Source organism: Tauraco erythrolophus, chromosome 25, assembly GCF_009769465.1.
Source record: "Tauraco erythrolophus isolate bTauEry1 chromosome 25, bTauEry1.pri, whole genome shotgun sequence".
Classification (NCBI taxonomy): Eukaryota; Metazoa; Chordata; class Aves; order Musophagiformes; family Musophagidae; genus Tauraco; species Tauraco erythrolophus.
Genome location: NC_141489.1, coordinates 6207653 through 6222707, shown reverse-complemented (window position 1 = coordinate 6222707; position 15055 = coordinate 6207653). Strand labels below are relative to the sequence as shown.

General features: G+C 47.1%; 1 pseudogene; it reads left to right on the top strand.

The window, feature by feature from the left end:
* Positions 1–11568: 11568 nt before the first annotated feature.
* Positions 11569–11874, top strand: LOC147526993 (feather keratin Cos2-3 pseudogene; annotated as a pseudogene).
* Positions 11875–15055: the final 3181 nt, after the last annotated feature.

The following is a 15055-nucleotide window of genomic DNA, read 5'->3' as shown; positions in this document are numbered from 1 at the left end:
TAAATGCTTGTTTTTGTGGAGGCATGTTGTGTGTGTTTTCACCTATATATGTGTGTGAGATGTGCACACACATCTATGTACACATGCTTGTGATGATACATAAAGGTGCATCCAAATTACCATGTATATATGTGCACTCTTTGTGTGTGCGTGTGACTATGCACTTCCACATATGTGGTTGTGAAATTCCTTCCATTTGCTGGTGATGTCAATAGGTGGGATCAGGATGAAAACAAACGGTCCAACTGAAAGCTTCGATGAAACTGTTGTCTGACTCAGACACCCTACAGCGACAAGATGCCATGACTGTCCTGATTTGCCCATGTCTGCTGCATCATCCCTGCTGGATGTTATCTGGAAATAAATAAATAAAATAAGGTAAATAAGTAAATAAGGTAAGTAAATTAGGTCAAAAATGACCTTACATCCCGTCTACTCCCTGGACTTGTGTAGGCCCAATTTGATTGTGTGTTCCCTATCTTAATTTTTCTTCTCTGTGGGTAATGCTTCCCTCATGCAGAGTATACCCTCAGCTCAGGGATGTGGTAAAATCAACGTCTCTGTATTCCTCCCGGGTAGCCCATCTGCTGACAAGCAGATCCCTGAACCAGATGAAGTCTTTTGTCATGGTTCTGATGGTACTGTTTGTCTTACCCACTTCTCTCAGGATCTTAAATTCTACCACCTCATGTTCACTGCAGCCAAAGCTACCTTCAGACTTCATATCCTCACCCAGATCGCCCTTTTAGGTGAGTGACTGATAGAGCAGATAATATACCCCAGTCAGTGATCAGTGGATCACCTGCATTAAAAAAAATATTTTTAGTACACTGCAGATATCACCTGAGTTGCTTGTGATGCACTGTGTTGTCTTTTCAGTAGATATCAGGGGGAGCAGGAAGAGTCCCCCAGGAGAATGAGGACCTGTGGCTGTGAGGTTTCCTCTAGCAGCCTGAAGAAGCCTTTGTCTACTTCCTCTCCTTGATCAGGTGGCTTGTAGCAAGTGTGCAGCATGACATCATGTTGGTCTGTCCTACAAGCGTTTCCCAGAAGCTCTTAATCATCTCTCTAGTTCTATGAAGGGAAAAATCTACACATTTGAGCAACTGCCAAGTTTCCCAACATTCAGAAAACATTCCAAAAGACTAAAAGTGTCAAACATCTGGCTGTGAAGATTGTGATATCTTCAGAACTAAAAATAAATACATGACAAATATGGATGTCTAAATACCGAAATATTAATGTTTAATTAATCCTCCCTCATTTTAGATATCAGAATATCTATCACATTGAAGGGCTGAATCATAACAATCTAAATAAAGATCTGAGCTGTGCATCAGGTAACTAATCTGGTGCACTTACTCAGGTCAGTCAGGAGAGATATTGTAGGTGATGCAGAGGTAGTGATCCAGTGTAGGAGGTGATGGATCACCTATGGGAAGTTCAGTTGTCTTTGCACGGGTGAAGGAAAAATCTGAGATGAATGCCTTTGATATACCACAGGTAGCTTTACCATCTCAGTAGAGACATCTGCAAGGAGTCAGTCTCATAAACTTCCCTTACATGTTATAAATGAGCAAAAACAGTGTTCTAGGACATAACTCATCTGAGCTAATTGATACTTTTTCAGATATTTATTTGGAAATATAATTCTAATTAGAAAGGAATTGATCTCCTTGACCTCCAGAGCAGGTGTCTTCACTTGGCCTCTTCATATTTGCTCCACTGATGATCAGTGCAGAGAAATCGGCAAACTCATGCCTTAGTTCACCTCCTCCAAAAGTTAATGTACAGGTCAGGCAAGCCATGTTTTAGAAGGACCATTTTTTCTTCCAGTGGTGCTCAAGAGAGTTGAAAGACTAAAGCTGGCCTAGGCAGAAGAATCATAGAATCATAGAGTCAAAAAATCATAGAATGGTTTGGATTGGAAGGGGCCTCAAAGATCATCTAGTTCCAACCCCCTGCCATGGGCAGGGACACCTTCCACTACACCAGGTGGCTCAAAGCCTCATCCAACCTGGCGTTGAACACTTCCAGGGACTGGGTGTGGACATTCAGGTTTTGTTGAGAAGACTTCCACTCAAAGAGATACAATCTACACCATCCAGGGCCAAAACAGAGACATTGAACATGACAAAATCACTTTCTGCAACTCCTGTGTCAAGTCCAAGGGCTCAGTGTGGTTAAAAGGAAGGTGATTTACTTGTTCTTTGTGTATCAGATGCAGCTGATTAGAGCATCCTGCCCACCTTCTGTCCTGCACACAAAAGCCCTCTCCCTGCCACCTCTTTCTCCATAGAGTACTTTGGATGTGAGTGTGAGGTTCACCAATCGGATGGAGGTGCTTTTACAGGCTGATATGGAAGGTAATGATTTCACTTCTGATCATTTGATGAAACAAGCCATGCACACATGACAAAGCATATTGCTCATGCAATTGGTTCATACCATTCAACTAAATCAGTGGACATTTTGTTCACACTGGTTTTGCCAATGCTTTCTGTCCTCTCTCTCAGATTATCCTTATAGCCAAAGTGTGGAGATACAAGCTGGAGAAGTGGAGTTTAAGGAGGGTGAACAATTCACTAGATATCTGGGCTCAGAGGATTCTCACCAGAGATAAATACTCCATTTCCCACGAAGGCACCTTGATCCACTGAATTTGCAAGATAAGAATGTCTTGTCTTTACTTGAAATAAAAGGTAAACCTCAGACAAAGGACAACAGAAAGAAATACCATTCTCTTGAACGCTTATTAAAATCCTTCTGTTCACCATCTCCCTTGCCAATAAAAACAAACACACTGACAAAACTGGAAAAGCTTCCTAATTAGCCACACGGGAATGACTTATCTTCCATGTCTTAATGAGTAGTGAAGAACATGCCACACTTCAGTAGGGGCAGGGCTGGGTGGTGCTAGCCTTTAGGTCTTCTTGGGGAGATCGCACATGTGTCGTCACGATAAGATGCGATGTTTGGTCGATAGAGGACAGAGAGGAGGACTACCTCAAGCCCTTTTCAATTTGACCAGCCTGCCTGTTTCCCAAGAAAGACAAGAACCTTGTATCCAGCCCACCCATCACACCCATTTAAGGAGAAGGAGGGTTTCCTTGAACTCTGCAATTTGATCGGTCTGTCAGGCTGACACTGACAGCATCACCAGGACAAAACCCTCTGGACAGCCCACAAGGTTGGAGGGTGTTCGTCTAACCTATTCAGGGACCCTCACAGGCAGCAACTCTGGGATAAATCCCTTATATCCTCTCTATCAATTAATGAAGTTTCTGGAAACTTGTTATTTATAGATGACAAATTTTATTACATACACTTGTGACAGGATAGAGGTTCAAAGATAGCCGGTGATACGATATTGACTGCAAAACAAAAACTTATCAGTGATAATTTTAAACAGTAAGATGGTAGTAACTAGGTGTGCATAACACAGAGGTCTTGCTCAATAGATGTCCCTATGGGGGGGAAGAAGAGAGATGGCTAGTTGACTGGTCCCAGACGTTCCAATGGAGGTCTTGCCCCAGCACCCCCTTCTCTTAAGCCATTTTTATGCTTTCAGGTGGAGCTTGAGTGACTCTAGTGGTACATACCTTTGTCAGGATTGGTGTAAAATTTCCTCTCTTAAATTTAAAGATATAGACTAGAAGAATATCAGGCGCATGCTCAGTGAGGGGTGGTCGCAGCCCGGAGGTGGGTAGCTTTCAAGATGGAGGTGTGTTTTGGTATTATAACGATATTATAATGAGCAAAGTTCACCTAAAGGACAAGAATTTTGCAACTAGTTAATCATTTTTGTGGCCAAATCACCCAGGTAAATGCCTGGCTAGATCTTGATGACCTGACCCTGTTCACCACCATTGTTGAGGCAGCAGTTGTGATCTGTCTTCCTTGACAGCTGTGCGATTACCTTTGCCAGCCATTCTCTATCCCTGGTAACAGGGACGAGTTGTGGCACCTTCATATCACTCTGCTCCCCATTTCAAGGATATTGTACATTCTGTTCCGCCAGGGCAGGACTTGTCCGTGCCAATCGCATTTTGTTCCTGGGAACAGCAACTGTGTTTCGCCTCGAAGCTGATATAATATTACAGCTTGTGTTAAAATGTAAGCTGAACTTTGAGGAACAGTGTTCTTCCATTCCCTCAATTTTTGCTCATTTTTCCACGCATGTCTTTACATCATTGAATGCAACCTGATCAGCAGGAGCCTTGAGTCATCTTCTCATTCTACTGTGGAGAGCTGTTCCTCTAGGAGCTCTAGGTGGACCAGTGTGTGCCAAAGGGATCAATTTCCATCTAACACTTCCTCAATAGTGCAGTGAACTGCACTATTATATTATAGTTATTTAATAACTTATATTTCTTATATCATTATATAATAACTTATATTTCTTATAAACCTTAAAGGTGGGCTTCTGCTCATGCTCTTTTTAACCAAAATCCTACTTTGTCTCAGCTAAAGATATGCATTTAAATGAAGTGGCACGTGCAGTTCAGAGTGTAATTAAGGCAGCCTTCTACATCCTGGAGTCAGATTAAGTGGGTCAGGTCCTCTGGTGGGGCCTCTCATGATTCCTTTCCTTTTTCCAGATGTCCAAGGGCTCAATCCTCCTTCAAGGTCCCATTGCAGTTGCTTCTACAGTGTTTATTCAGTTCTATTCCCATTTAATTTTAGAAAATTAAGACAAGTGTAGACCTTCAGGATGTCTGACTTGCTCCCCCTGGACCATTCCTCCACCACTATCCCAGAAGACTGAGTACACACACCTCCACCTCTTTGCTCCTCACCCAGCACATGGAAATATGCCTTGAGCACCAACCCACAGAAACCTCCCTGACAGGCACCGCATATGAATCAAAGGGCAATACAGGCCTCATGCTATATCTTCAGCAGGGTGTTCTCTGCCCACCAACAAGTCCCCTCCTGTGATGGAGGGCTGGAATTGGTGGTTCCTGGAAGGAAAATGTTCTTCTTCCACCTCAACCTAGATGTAGTGCCTTAGTCATCAGATCCAACTCAGAATGACTGCTACTAGAAAGGATTCTAGCTAATGAAAAATGGGGAATTGTTGAGACTTCTTGGGCAGGTTCTCAAAAATGGTGAAGTAAAGGAAATTCTCAACTGCCATCTTTTCCAGGATGACTCCTAGCTTGCTGATTTTCTTGTCAGATCAAGTGACCTTAGTGACTGCAAAAATGCAGATGAGGGAGCTGAAGACAAATAGTGCCATTTAGAAGAGTTATCCCTGTGATCAGATTCCCCTCTGGCTTAGCTTGAAGGCCAAAGTGAACTGACCTACATGGTTAAGATTCCTTGAAAAGCTGTATCACTTCCTGTTAAGGCTTACCAAATCTGGTAGCCCAATAGAAATTCTTCCATAGTTCCATGTATTCAGAGCCAACCAGTAGGAAGGTTTAGAATGTACTCCACGTAAGCATACACACACACAGAAGCAAACCACACAGCTCAACACAGGTAAGCACACTCAGCACTCATATGAAAGCAAAAGAGGACTAAGAGCATCATCCTGTTCCCCTCTCTGGATGATCAGACAGTCATGGAGTGGGAAATAAATGTATACATATAAACAATGTGGATCTCTGGAGTAGCTTGACTTAGACACTCTGTCTACCTTTGAATAGTCATCTGTCCTTTGAATCCACCAGCAGACACCAACACCCCAGACATATGGGCCCTCTTACCTAAGGTGACACTCCAGTTGCTGGCACTTAGACCTCCATATAGATTCGCATGTAGCAGAGAGTTCTTCATGCCAAGAAAGAAGCAGAAATTTAATTTAATTAGAAGATAGGAGACATTGCAAATGTCGAGCTCAGGGCATGACCAGACAAGTTTACTGACCATCCACCTGTTCACATGTGACCAGTTCTTTTTATCTCTTTATTTCTCTGTTTTGCTACATTCATTCCTCTCCAAATCACCTGGATCTTTCCCTTTCCCCACATTTGGTTCCTTCCCTAAACATCCCATCATAGGTCTTGAGCAATCTCAAGATGTTTTTACCAGGCACCTGATACTGTGTCCTATATTGCTAAGGAGTAATCTTTCTCAATTTGATCCAATCCTACTGACTCATCTTGATGGGTTTCACAGCTAGACAATGGCACTGAGGCCTAGAGTGTCCATTCCTCTCAGTACATTGCTTTGAGTTCACCATCTGCCATTGTGCCTCTACACTTCTCTGGGCTTGTGAAGCCTGTAATGGGCTGACCACTCTCCTGTGATCGTCCTGGAACTAGCTGTCTGAGGACATTAATCAGGTTCCCTACTTGCCATTGTCTCCTTGTGTTTCTTTGTGTGTGTATCCTGGCATTTTACTACATAATCTAACATCTCCCATTCTTCCTTTTGTGCCCCAGTGGCCAATCCTTCAAACTCTATTTGGAGGAAGGGAAAGAGCAAAAGTCCCAGAAGAAGGTGGAAAAGGTTGTCCAGTCTGCCCCTGATGGAAGCTTTCTGGGAGCATGTAGCCAAGGGACAGAGGGAAGAAGGTCTCATGAAGAGTCAACAATCAGCCCAAGGAGGTGATGAGCTCCCCAGAAAGTATTCCAATGCCTGGGGCATAGGAAAGAAAGAGAAGGGGAAGGATGAAGATTTACAAAGAGGGAGATGAGAAGACACTCTGCTGAAGCCAGGCATGTGCATCCCAGTGCAGACTCCTGACTAACTGAAAAGGACCATGCAGTCAGGGGAAGGAAGTAGGAGACTGGAAGGCTATATGCCTGGGTTTCCTGGGAAGAGTACTGAGGTATCCCCGGGTTAGAGTGTGAAGAAGCTTGTCTGTACTGATGAGTTCTCTGGGGACAGATGGGTCTAGGGGAAAGAGAGATCATATATCTGGATTCCCTTGGAAGGTGATATGTAGCAGAGGGAAAAAGTGCCCTGTTCATGTGATGTAGCCAGAAAGATTGAAGTAGTTTTTTGATTTATTGGTAACACATAGCTAATAGGCAATCAGTGACCTATTTGTTTAGGATCAGCATCAGCAGAACAACAGATAAACCACCTTATGAGACAACTGGGAAATGTCAGTAAGCACCTACAAATATGTAAACACTTTCCCATTAGCTAATCACAGAAAAGTCTAATCACACACACAGACTTATGCATGCATGTCCACATCCATATGCACCCATGAATACAGTTATTGGTACTCCCTCCACCCTGTTCCCCTGTGAGTTACAAGCATAATTCCCCTTTTCTGAGAGTGCAGATTCCTCCTGCTGTGGATGCTCCGGCTTTGGTTGTCTCCATGCCACTCCCTAAAAACTCCTAACACGCTTGCTGGTAAGAAAGCCCCCTTAGAGAGTCAGACACCTGGTAGCAGTTTCCCAGTGGCATCCTCCTGGATTTGATACTGGAGTTAACATTGCCTAGCATCTTTATTAACAACCTAGATGGTGAGATAGAGTGGATGTCCAGCAAGTTTATATATACCTGATTGTGTGGGAAGCAGGTGATAGGCAGGAGGGAAGAACTTCTGTTCAGGATGCTGAGACATGCTAGAGAATTGGGCTGGAAGGAAACTCAGGATGCTTTAAAACGCTAATGAAAAGTCTCCTCCTCTGGGACAGAACAATCTCCCCACAAAACAGCAGACTGATTAGAAAGGTTAGGGGCTGCTTGACTAGAAAGCAACTTTCAAAAAAAAAAGAATCCGAGGTTGCTGATGGATAACCAGTTGAACACATACCAGCAATGTGCCTTGCAGTGATGAAGGTTTGCCACATCCTGGAGTGTCTTAGCAAGACAGTAAGGAGCATGTCAATGGAAGTAATTCTTCCTCTCTATTCTGCATTTGTGAAACCTCCCCTGCAATATTGTGTCCTTTTAAGGGCTTTCCAGGCCAAGAAACTCATTGAAACACCAATGCAAGTCCAATGCAGGCCACCAGGATGTTGAGGGAAGCTAAAGGATGTTATAACTGGCTGCCTACAGAGAAGTCTGGGACTTGGCGATTCCTCCTGTGCAGTTAATTGACCTCAACTTATTTTACCCAGAAAGCCAGTGACCTCTGTCTCCCTGGCCAATGGAAGAGGCAGCTGCTTTCATGTTTACTGATTCAAACAGTAAAGAGGCTCAGTGTATATCCCAGAGACACACACAAACACACAGGACATCTATAGGACTGGCTGTGCAGATTGCCACAGACAAGGTGTTGCCTTCAACAGCACCAAACACATAGACAGTCAAGTCCTCTTCTTCCCCCCAGCTGGTAAGGACTGAAGTTCACTAGCAAAAGTACACGCTCTCCCGCTATTTAGATTCACAATCACCTTCACATTCATGGATGCCTCAAATATCAGCACAGCCACTCTGTCCCTCTAAGACTCTTCTCAGATCCTGAGCTCTCTTACCCACCCCATGTATCTCCTCCTTGCCAGGTAGTCCATGTTGCTGTATGTCGCTGTTGAGACAGACACGACATACACAGGTTCAAGTAGTATTCATTTATTATATAATTAATTCCATCTAACTCTTGCAGGTTCCAGCACACTTTTATACTAATCCTAACAGTGCACGTGACATAAACAATTAGGTGATTGGTTAACTATAGCTGTTCACATGCCTTAGACTAATACATGATTGGTGATCATGCGCTCCGTGTAATCCAAGCCAAATTCATTACATCAGACAATTAGTGCAAAACCACAGTCCAGTTTCTTATCTTACAGTTCTTCCTTATCTTACGGTTCCCTGGCTCTCCCAGCACCTGCAAGTTGTTTTCCATTTCTTCTGTTCGGGGAGTTTTCAGATCTGCAGGGGTACACAGCAATCTCTCCAAGGTCAGTTTCTTCATCTTCTGTCCTGGGATCCACGGACCAGCCGTAGTTTCCCACAAGTCCATCTCGATGCTTGCTAGCAAACAGATGCACCTGCAGCAGCTCTGCGATGCTCGTAGACGGAGAAGTGGAAAGGGGCCCTGCCATGACCACTACATCCGGTTGTGATGAGAGCTAGGTATGTACAGATGTGTTCATGCTCACCTGCATGGAATTGCATGTGAATTTGTCCACACCATGCATTCAAAGAAATACGTCATACACATAAGTGCATCCATCAAGAAAAATTGCTACACATGACCACCTGTGGCTTCAACTAGGTGTTGCTCACCTGGGCTGCAGCACCAAGGACGCTGTTGCATCTTCCGCAGCCAGGAGGAAATGGCCTGCCTCTTGTAGGCAGGATCGGTACCTTGAGTTAATTAGTTTATTATATTCACAACTCAATCCAGCTGGGTAATAATGATCTGATGCCATAATTCCCCCTTTTTGTTTTACAATTTTTTGTTTTCATGAAGGCTTTAAGGTGAGCAGAGACCCAGTCCATTCATCCAACTCCAGCACACTTCCCTCCCGCAAACACCACATCAGGGCTTGCGGCTTTACCCTCTTCACCAAAGGACTCTCGCTCAGGCTCCTGGCTCCGGCTCTTTCGGCTCGGGCTCTTGGCTCTGGTGAGGGAGTCGGGGCTTCTCAGGGTTTCGTGGATGTATCACATCAGGGTCACCAGTTGTTGCTCACCAGCCTGGGCTGCAGCACCAAGGACACTGTTGCATCTTCCACAGCCAAGAGGAAATGGCCTGCCTCTTGTAGGCAGGATCGGTACCTTGAGTTGACTAGTTCATTAGTTCATTATATTCACAACTCAATCCAGCTGGGTAATAATGATTGGATGCCATAACTAGGCACAATGCTGGCAGGGCTGGAGCACCCCAGGCACCTCAAGGCTGGGAATCCCCAGACATGGCCTACAGAGTGGAGGAAGCCAAGTGGCTTGGGAAACCCCTCACAAGGTTCGTGTTAGAAAAAGAAATGTCGAAACTCAGCAGTGCAGTCCACCTGCCTGGGAAGAGCAAGACCAGCAACAATCAAAAAGGTCTGGAAGGGTGAGAGGGAAAAGGACATGGCACATTGTCACGTATGGGAGCCCTTGGATGTCTGGTCAAGGATCACAGGGCTGAGAGGAGCTTGGTCTTTCTTGTCAAAGGGGCAGAAAACAAACCTGCAGGAGTGCCCCAGGCCAGTGTTCCTAGCCTGTAAAGGACCCCTTCAGCAATTGGTGTGAGTGCTCAGCCTGCAATGATATGTTCCTGCCCCAGAAATTAGAATCATAGAATCATAGAATGGTTAGGGCTGGAAGGGACCTTCAAAGGTCATCTAGTCCAACCCCCCTGCAAGGAACAGGGATATCTCCAACTAGATCAGGTTGCTCAGGGCCTTGTCCAACCTGGCCTTGAACGTCTCCAGGGATGGAGCATCCACCACCTCTCTGGGCAACCTGTTCCAGTGTTCTACCACTCTCATAGTAAAAAATTTTTTCCTAATATCCAACCTGAACCTACCTCCCTCTATTTTAAAACCATTACCCCTTGTCCTATCACAACAGGCCCTCCTGAACAGCCTCTCCCCATCTTTCCTGTAGGCCCCCTTGAGGTACTGGAAGACCGCTATAAGGTCACCCCGGAGCCTCCTCTTCTCCAGGCTGAACAGCCCCAACTCTTTCAGCCTGTCCTCATAGGAAAGGTGCTCCAGCCCTCTTATCATCTTCGTGGCCCTCCTCTGGACCCTCTCCAACTGGTCCATGTCCTTCTTATGTTGGGGACTCCAGAACTGGACGCAGTACTCCAAGTGAGGTCTCACGAGGGCAGAGTAGAGGGGGAGAATCACCTCCCTCGACCTGCTGGCCACGCTCCTCTTGATGCAGCCCAGGACGCGGTTGGCCTTCTGGGCCGCAAGAGCACATTGCCGGCTCATATTGAGCTTCTCTTCCGCCAGTACTCCCAAGTCCTTCTCCTCAGGGCTGCTCTCGATCCAATCACCACCCAGTCTGTATTTATGCCTGGGATTGCCACGACCCAGATGTAGGACCTTGCATTTGGCCTGGTTAAATTTTAAGATCTCTCATTCCTACACTTAAAAAATGTGTCCATGCAAGAATGAGCATGACATAAACAAGGAAATGAAAAGGTATCAGGAAATGAAACCAGCCTGTATCATTAGCTGGGATGCCTCACATTTCAGAAGAGCTTGTCAGAAAGTTAATAACCTTACTAGGACTGCCTCTGGGCCTGGAGCAGTGCAGGACTGGTATAAAAGCCAATGTAGGTCCTTGGTCTCTCATCCACTTCACTCTCCTTCTGCTTCTTGGGAAACAGGTGAGTCCGAAGTTCCTTTTACTTCTCCTACTCCAGGATGAAGCCATGTCTCAGTGGACATGTCAGATAATACCTGCTCTATCCTATGCTGAGCTTAGGGCTGGCTGTCATGGGAGGGGAAGCGTGGGAAAGATCTAGAATGGAGAGACTAAGGCTGGGCTGAGTCTCTTGGCAAGGAAAGAGCTTTTCTGAGTCTGGCTCTCTTTGCACAGCGCCCAGGAGAAGAGGCAAAGAGGCACATGGGCCTACCTGCATGGCCTCCAGCTCTCCACCCAGCGCATGCCTTGGCAAAATTGTGGTGATAGGAAAGACTGATCATCATGCTCATTCATCCTGCTCCCTGCTCTCTGTCACAGGTGCACCTCCAGACCCACAACATGTCCTGCTACAACCAGTGCCTGCCATGCCAGCCCTGCGGACCGACCCCCCTGGCCAACAGCTGTAATGAGCCCTGTGTCAGGCAGTGCCAGAACTCCACCGTCGTCATTGAGCCCTCCCCCGTGGTGGTGACCCTTCCCGGCCCCATCCTCACCTCCTTCCCACAGAACACCGTGGTGGGCTCCTCCACCTCCGCTGCCGTTGGCAGCATCCTCAGCTGTCAGGGAGTGCCCATCAACTCCGGGTGCTGTGACCTTTCTGGCATTGCCAGCCGCTACTGCGGCAGAACATGCCTCCCCTGCTAAATCTGCCACGGGCAGCCCAGAGAAGGACCTCCAGGAACCCAGAAGACAGTAAGATACTGAGCACAGAGATCCTGGCCATCTTTTTCAGAGGGGCTGAGCATCCATGGCTCCACCTGCAAAGAAAGGCAGGAAGAGGCACGCCTGGGCTCTCTGAAAACATGGCCCTTGTCTAACGTGCTGGTTTCTTACTCTCTTCTCTCTCTCTTCTCTGTCATCTTCTGCTCCCCTGGACTGTGAGCACCTTTAAGCCCCATCCAAGGAAAACTCTGCTGCCCCTCTCCCTCTCTGGGGCAGGCAGGCAGACACCCAGTGCAAACCTCACCCCTGGTGCTCCCTGTACTGTGTCCCTCACTCAGAGGACCTCCTTTCCCTCTTGAAACTCATTAAAGTTCTGCTGCATCCCAGCTTGTGCCTCAGTGTGATCCTTCTTTCTCCAGACATTCTTCCCAGTTGCCAGGGAGAAAGATGTCCCTCTGGGGTGATCTTGCAGGCAGAAAGGAGAGAGATTGGGGTTCCCAGAGGAAGGGGAGGGTGAGATACAGTCAGTGAGATCCTTTCAAGGCCTTGTCCCTTGCAACTGATGAAGATGTCCCTGGCTCCTTCAGAGTCAGGAGCCCTCAGGGCTGGCTGTGCACAATCCCTGCACACAAGTGCCCTCCTCCACCTTAGAATATGTCCTGCAGATGTTAGGGAGCTCCAGCACTGCCCGAGTGAGGAATCCATCTCCCTGGCTGCACTGGCAGGTGGTGCTGGCTATGGGAGCTAATTCTGCGTTCAACCCATTTCACTACCAGCCTCTCCTGGAACAGAGGAAGGTCCACATTCAACAGTGCTCGTGCTGCCTCTGATCAGCACATTGATCTAGAGCCCAAAACCACAGAAGATTAGGGACACAGTAATTAAGTTGGAAAACAGAGTGGTATTCGCCAGGATGTGCAAGTATGCTGGAAAGACTGGGAGTGTCCAATTGGGAGAAGTTCCTTTGAGGATCATGGAAGGTTGGATGGAGAAGGAGGGCTTGTGCCAACAGTGGAGAAGAACTTACACACTGCATGGAAAACATGCAGAGTAGGAATAGAAAAGGAAGTGAAGAAAGGAAAGGTAGAGCAAGGGAAGGTATAGAGAGTTTTGATTGATGCCTTTTGTGAGTTGGTCACCATCCACAGGGATTGCTTGGCTTTTCTTGACACAACGCCCATGTGTCACAGCCTTAGGTGGAATTACTCAGACAAATGAAGTAATTTGCAGGCAGTGTGTGTGATTGCCTTAATCACAGCATACATGGCTTCTGTGGTGAAGGCATGGCTGCCCTCAAGGTACAAGTTGGTGCAACCCAACTAGTGCTCCCTGAGGACTTGGTTGTCAGTGTTGAGCTTCTGTGGGCACCTCATACGATAGTCATTGGGACCACTTGGAGAGTAAAGTCCATCCCTCCCTAAAGTAGTGGTTACAGGTGAACAGATCTGTGAAGAAAATTGCCAGCTGCTCTACAGAGACGTGAAGATTTCTCTGGTTGAAATCACGGGCATTGGCTTTGAGTTCAAAGGCAGGCCCTCAACTTTGTTGGGATGGCAACTGGGGAGTTATGATATGAAAAGACATAGAGAATCCAAGAAGAGGAGGAGCTATCTCTTGGAGAATTGTCACTACTATCCATGGCTGATCGATTACGAGCTACAACAGCTGTTGCCTCTGGGCTGCCTTCACAATCATTCTACCATTCCCAGTGTGCTGCCTTCCCCTCCTTCAATCAAAATACAACTGGTGTCATGGGTGGTGGCTTCAGCCCGGTGGCCTTCTCCCAAGCAAGAAAGACAGACTTACTTTGTAGGCAGAAAGCCCTGGGAAGATGGAAGTAGAGCTGAATGTCCCGACAAGTGCTGGGTGTTGAGTGCGAGGTAAGGATTGGGACTGGTGTCATCATGCAGGAGAAATCAATCAGCACTGCTCAGCATGAATGTGTGCTCTGACAAAGATGCCGCCCTGTCTCTGTCTGTCTCGACCAAGGAGCCTTTTGCCCAGCCTGGGATGGCTGTGAGTGTTGTGTCCCTGGCTGCCTCCTTTGTCTCTTTCTGCCTGAGCAGTGCAGTTCCAGTTCTGGGCTCCATCACCAGGTTCCTACCTGCCTCTCTTAGGTGTGCAACTCCCCTTGGGCACCTGGACCAGAGTTTTATGCATGGCAGCACATAACAACAGGGTATGAGGGCCTGTAAGGCTGTTCAGAGCCCTGCTGATCAAGAGGATGTGGAAAGGTTGAGCTGTGGTCTGACTGCACCAACTGGAGGCTTCCAGCACTGGAAAACCTGATCCTTGCCCTGGGGAGCCTAGGGACCTGCATAGGAGAAGCTTGATTCCCTTAGCTTGGCTGAGCAAGTGCTTTAACCACTGGGCATTGTGAGAAGAAAAGCCCACGGGGAAGAGGTGTGAGATCACTGGCAGCCCTTAGAGTGTTTTGTTCCACCCTTTGGACTGAGTTTTGCAGGCAACTTTGAGTTGGCAGAAAGAGGAGACGCAGGTGCTGGCAAGCTTCAGCTCCCATAGCTACCACCACCAGCCAGTGCAGACAGGGAGATGGATTCCTCATCCAGGCAGTGGTTGGGCTCTCTATCATCCGCAGGGCATGCTCAAAGGCTGAGGAGGGCATTTATGTGCAGGGATTGTGCACAGCTGGCCCAGAGGGTTCCTGGCTCTGCAAGAGCCAGGGATATCTTCCTCGGTTGCAAGGGAGAGGATCGTGAAAGTATCCCATTGACTGTGTCTCACCCTCCCCTTCCTCTGGGAAAGCCAATGACTCTCCTTCCAGCCTGCAAGATCACCCCAGAGGGACACCTTTCTCTCTGGCAACCAGGGAGAGTGTCTGGAGAAAGAAGGAGCACGCTGAAGCACAGGCTGGGATGCAGCAGAACTTTAATGAGTTTCAAGAGGGAAAGGAGGTCCTCTGAGTGAGGGACACAGTGCAGGGAGCACCAGGGGTAGCTGGAGATCATTCTGCCTTGACAAGTGTCAGGTTTGCACTGAGTGCCTGCCTGCCCCAGAGAGGAAGAGGGGCAGCAGAGTTTTCCTCGGATGGGGCTTAAAGGTGCTCACAGTCCAGGGGAGCAGAAGATGACAGAGAAGAGAGAGAGAAAAGAGAGAAGAGAGTAAGAAACCAGCATGTTAGACAAGGGCCATGTTTTCAGAG